Below are 6,277 nucleotides of genomic sequence, written 5' to 3'. Positions count from 1 at the left end.
CTCTTGGGGCTGAAGAGAAAATGTAGTTTCTCTAGTTGTCCGTATCTACTCGGATTTTTTTCTTTTTTTTATAGGCTCCCAGCTGCTGGATAAAATATTTTCTATCCAGTCCTATAAACTTAGTTTAATGCAAGTTTTTAGAAATCATGGTTTGCCTCTTTAAGTAAAACAAACAAGCAAGTAAACAAAAACCCTCTCAGCCTCTCCTACTGTCCAGCTCCTCTCTGAGACTGTGCTCGGGTGTGGAGAATGACTGTGGCCACACGCATGCAGCAGGGGGAGGTGGCGGCCTCCGCGTCCTTGCCCTGGGCCTACTGAGGGGTGGCTGTCCACGCCGGGCCACAGGTGGTGGCCAGGGAAACCTGTGGCTGCTGGCCTGTCCCCAGGCCCATTTCTTGGCTTGGTCAGGCCCTTGGCCTACTCTCTGCCTGCACTGGCCCTATCTTGGTTCTCATCTTGCGTGCCTGCCAGGTTCTCTATCCAGCCCCTGGTTTGCAGAGCCAAGAGCCAAGTCACATCGATTTTGCTTCCCAGGGACTTCCCTTGTGGTCCAGTGGTTAAGACTCAATGTTTCCAATGCAGGGGGCTGGGATTTGATTCCTGGTTAGGGAATGAGATCCCGTATGCCACAACTAAAGATCCCTTATGCCACAACGGAGACCCAGTGCAGCTAAATAAATAATTTAAAAAATGTTTGCTTTCCATCTGTTGTTTTCATTATGATTCCTCTATGGGGAATTTCAAACCTATGTTATTTCAATGAGTGTCCTCACCAGAAACAAATGTTACACTCCAAAAGCATTTAGCTGAAGAGATCTGAATGAAGGGGTTGAGGAAAGTGTGATCAGGTTCATGGAACCAAAGAGGGGAAGTGTGGCCCCCAGGGATCAGCAATAGTGGGGACAGTTACCACCCCGTGGCTTGAATGGCAGAGACCATTGAGAACTGAACATAGGAGAAAGGGGCTGACTGATGGGAGCTGCATCAGATGCAGGGTTCAGTGGACTATAGCCCATGGGTCAAATTTGACCTACCACCTGTTTCAGTAAGTAAAGTTTTAGCGGAACACAGGCATGCTTATTCATTTACATAATATCCACAGCTGCTTTAGGTTGTGATGGCAGGGTTGTGATGATCAAGATCATATTGCCCACAAAGCCTAAAATACTTATTCTCTGGCTCAAATGTACTGACCCCACCTACCCTAAACTTCACATGTTGAAGTCCTAAATCCCACTTCCTCAGAATGTAACTGTAACCAGAGAGAGTGCTTTTAAAGAAAGAAGTTAAAATGGTCATTTGGTTAGGTCATTGGATTAGGTCTAATCCAGTATCTGACAAAGGTCCATCTAGTCAAAGCTATGGTTTTTCCAGTACTCATGTATGGATGTGAAAGTTGGACCATAAAGAAGGCTGAGTGCCAAAGAATTGATGCTTTTAAATTGCGGTGTTGGAGAAGACTCTTGAGAGTCCTTTGGATTGCAAGGAGCTCAAACCAATCAATCCTAAAGGAAATCAGTCCTGAATATTCATTGGAAGGACTGATGCTGAAGCTGAAGCTCCAATACTTTGGCCACCTGATGCAAAGAACTGACTCACTGGAAAAGACCCTGACGCTGGGAAAGATTGAAGGCAGGAGGAGAAGAGGACATGACAGAGGATGAGATGGTTGGATGGCATCACTAACTAGATGGACACGAGTTTGAGCAAGTTCCATGGCATGTGGGATCTTAGCTCCTGGCCAGGGATCAAACCCGCATCTGCTGCATTAAGAGGGAAATTATATTCTTAACCATGGGATTCTGGAGAATCCCATGGACAGAGGAGCCTGGTGGGCTACAGTCCATAGGGTTGCAAAGACTCAGACACGACTAAAGCAACTTAGTACACACGCACGCATGCATTTAGACTAGAAAATAACTTTAAAAAACATGACAGCATGTCTTATTATAGCTAATAAAATGAACAAAAACCCCTTAATAGCACCATCTCATCCTAGTCTATACCCAAACTGCCCCATTGTTTCAAAAATATCTTTCAATACTTAGTTCATTCCAATAAAAAGCCAACATTCATATATCACAATTATTTTTTGGAAAAATTGGGTTATTTGTCTTGTAGTAGAATCTCTCACATTTTGGGCTTATCTGATCACATCTTTATGTTATTGTTTAATTTGCTCCCATGTTCCCTGAATTTCCTGTAAGCTAATCATTAGATTCAAAGGTTCAATTTGATTCAGGCTTCCTCTTCACAGGGGGGTGCCTATTGTATCACATCACAAGAAGAGAATATCTGTTTCACTCACTCTCTGTGATTTGAAAATGATCACTGGGTTCAGACATGTCAGCCTCATCTCTCCACTGTCAAGTTCCCTATCAACCTTTTATCTAATTATGTTGGTGTTTATTGATAATCACTGTCAAATCTATTATTTCATTCCAGCTTGCAAACTGGTGAAGTATTTGGGCTTTTCCAAAGAAACAGAACCAACAGGGGTCTGTAAAGGGATTCATTATGGAGATTGGCTCATGAGACCATGGAGGCTGAGAAGTCCCATGTCTTCCCATCTACAAGCTGGACATCAGGAGAGCCTGCTGTGTCATGCAATCTGAGTCCAAAAGCCTGAGACCCATGGGAGTCTATGGTGTAAATCCCAATCTGAGGGCAAGAGAAAAGCAATGTCCCAGCTCGAGTAGTTAGGAAGAAGAAGCAATGAATTCTTCCTTCACTGTTTTTTTTTTTCTTTTTAATGGTTATTGTTCTATTTGGGCCCTTAATGAATTGGATGATTATTTTCTTGGGCTACAAAAATGCTTGCTCCTTGGAAGAAAAGTTATGACCAATCTAGACAGCATAGTAAAAAGCAGAGACATTACTTTCCCAACAAATGTGTGTTTAGTCAAAGCTATGGTTTTTCCAGTAGTCATGTATGGATGTGAGAGTTGGACCATAAAGAAAGCTGAGCACTGAAGCGTTGCTGCTTTAGAACTGTGGTGCTGGGGAAGACTCTTGAATCCCTTGGACTGCAAGGAGATCAAATCAGTTAATCCTAAAGGAACTCAGTCCTAAATATTCATTGGAAGGACTGATGCTGAAGCTGAGGCTCCAATACTTTGGCCACCTGACGCAAAGAACTGACTCACTGGAAAAGACCCTGCTATTGGGAAAGATTGAAGGCAAGAGGGGAAGGGGACACGACAAAGGATGAGATGGTTGGATGGCATCACCAACTCAATGGACATGAGTTCGAGCAAGTTCTGGGAGTTGACAATGGACAGGAAAGCCTGGTGTGCTGCAGTCCACGGGATCTCAAAGAGTCGACACGACTGAGCAACTGAACTGATGCTTACCTACTCTGGGGAGGTTGATCTGCTTAACTCAGCCTACTGATTCAAATGTTAATCTCATCCAGAAACATCCTCACAGACATACACAGAAATAATGTTTAGCCCAGTCTTTGAGCACCCCATGGCCTTGTCAAGTTGCCACATAAAATTAATCACCACAGGTTATTTTCTAAATCTATTATTCCTTCTGCATTTATTAGGTGTAATTCTTTTATTCAATGTCTCTGTCACCATCCATCACTATCTAAGGGCTGACAAAATGCCTAACCTCTCTTTACAGAATCCTATACTACATATACTGCTGCTGCTAAGTCGCTTCAGTCGTGTCCGACTCTGTGCGACCCCATAGACGGCAGCCCACCAGGCTCCGCCGTCCCTGGGATTCTCCAGGCAAGAATACTGGAGTGGGTTGCCATTTCCTTCTCCATACATATACTACATTGAACCAAAGAACACATTTCTTAGTACCACCAAGCAGGTGTGACCCACTGGCCTCAAATCAAAGATGCAGTCTTCATGTCCCTCATCACCAAGGGATGACCAGCCTGATAAAAATGGTGGAATGGCTTAGCTAAATGTCAGCTAAAAGGCCAGATCAAGCAGGTTAGGACACTGGTATATGGACTGAGGTCTTTTTCCTTCTAGGTCCCTGACCAATAAGTTGGGCCATTCACCACTGATGAGGAGTTAACATCTGCACACACATTAAGCCAACTGCTAGTAGCTCTGGCCGTCTGAAGGGGTTCTTTCACCATGATTTCTGGGGCATCTCTAAGTGGGGCATTAATGTGGCAGCAGCCCATTTTTGGCTAGAATCGACATTCTATTCATGCTTCTAGAGCCAAGTCAAGTCCTATTGTATGACTCAGAAGAATGAGAATTTCCTATGTGGTTTGAAGCCAAAAAGCCATAAAGGGCTCCCCTGCTTGTCCAGGCAGTAGTATAAACTTCCCTGACACTTAGGCTATACGACCAAGCAGCACTGATAATAATACCTTGGAAGGAAAGTTATGACCAACCTAGATACCATATTCAAAAGCAGAGACATTACTTTGCCAACAAAGGTCCATCTAGTCAAGGCTATGATTTTTCCAGTGGTCATGTCTGGATGTGAGAGTTGGACTGTGAAGAAAGCTGAGTGCCGAAGAATTGATGCTTTTGAACTGTGGTGTTGGAGAAGACTCTTGAGAGTCCCTTGGACTGCAAGGAGATCCAACCAGTCCATCCTAAAGGAGATCAATCCCGGGTGTTCATTGGAAGGACTGATGTTGAAGCTGAAACTCCAATACTTTGGCCACCTCATGCAAAGAGATGACTCATTGGAAAAGACCCTGATGCTGGGAAGGATTGAGGGCGGGAGGAGAAGGGGACGACAGAGGATGAGATGGCTGGATGGCATCACTGACTCGATGGACATGAGTTTGGGTAGACTCCGGGAGTTGGTGATGGAATGGGAGGCCTGATGTGCTGCAGTTCATGCGGTTGCAAACAGTCAGACACGACTGAGTGACTGAACTGAACTGACTGATGGCAGATAATGATGCCATGGGGTTTTAAATAAACTTCAGTAAGAGAGATGCAGTACAGACTCCCAGGGTTCTTCAACGAGGCCATGCCTTGATTCTTGGCTCTACCCATGACTAATGCCTGACCATGGGACACCAAGTGACTAGGCAACCACAAATGTTCCCTATGATCTGAGTATTATCGGAGCCAATGAGTCATAAGGTTGTACGGACACAGAAGTAATCTGCTGTATGGTAAAAATGATACATTCAGGATTCAGCCTGACCACATCCAGATGGCTCGAGTGAATGACATGAACAGGTGGTCTAGACTCCCACAGCATCTACCTCTTTTGCTCCAATACATCTCTCAACAGAGGAACAATAGAGGAAGTTTATTGCTTTCCTAGCCATGTAAAAGAGAACTGCTTTTCACCTTCCTATTATTAAGAATGAAGGGAAAAATAATTCACCCTATCAACAGCCACATATCAAATATCAGAGATAGCACAACTGCCAAGGCAGCTGGGCTGCAGTTGCGGCCACCTGATTAAGCTCACAGTCATTTCCCAGCACCATTCTACAAGAAGAGTCTGGCTCCTGCAAAGGCTGGAAAAACGAATTGAATAGCGGTTTGATGGGAGCTACTGCCCCTGCATCTTTTAAGTCTTCAATAGTAGCACTTATTTCAGTAATGCTTCTCAAAATGACCTTTTGTTTCTGATTCACTGTCTTGACCAGGACAAAGGATAGCTTCCATGTGGCCCTTCCTATGAAAATGGCTTTTACTGCCCCACCCCTCATCAGTCAGGGAGCCAATGTGAAGGACCTCTTAAAGATATTCATCCCATTTATGCATTCTAACCAAAGTTATCTTTGGGAACCAGAGAAATAAACAAGGGGTGGATCCAGGGACATTCAACCCAACGTACTATATTACTCCAGCAAAAGGCAATGGGTCTGTTTGGGGAAAGACTGGAAAACTACTTCCAATATATACTCAAATTGGCATTACAGGGTCCTTCTTTAAGGGGACCCAGTCCCTCGTCTATGGCCTAAGGGTTTCTGAATCTGACTTAGATCCACAAGTGGATGAAAGACAGCTATCAGCCTTTTGCTCTCTAGCTATTGGTACTTTTCATTATGAGCAACACTCTTGCCATCTTCCTAACCACTGTGGACATTGAAGTCTACTAGCCAATACCACAGATCCCTGCAGGTCAAGGTGCCTTGAATGCCACTCTGGTCTTCTGCCAATTATAATAATCAGGCCTCTTGCCCTGGTATTAGGTGCTGCCACATGTGTTTGTTTTGCCATTCCAGAATCTCACCTTTCTACTGATATTAGGAAGTCTAGTTCCACGATAACATCCCTTATTGTCAACCTGGCCTTCAAACATACAAGTGCCCCTCTCACTAGTG

The sequence above is a fragment of the Giraffa tippelskirchi genome, chromosome 11 (genome assembly GCF_054371585.1).
Source record: "Giraffa tippelskirchi isolate mGirTip1 chromosome 11, T2T-mGirTip1v1.2.pri, whole genome shotgun sequence".
NCBI lineage: Eukaryota > Metazoa > Chordata > Mammalia > Artiodactyla > Giraffidae > Giraffa > Giraffa tippelskirchi.
This window is presented reverse-complemented; position numbering follows the sequence as displayed.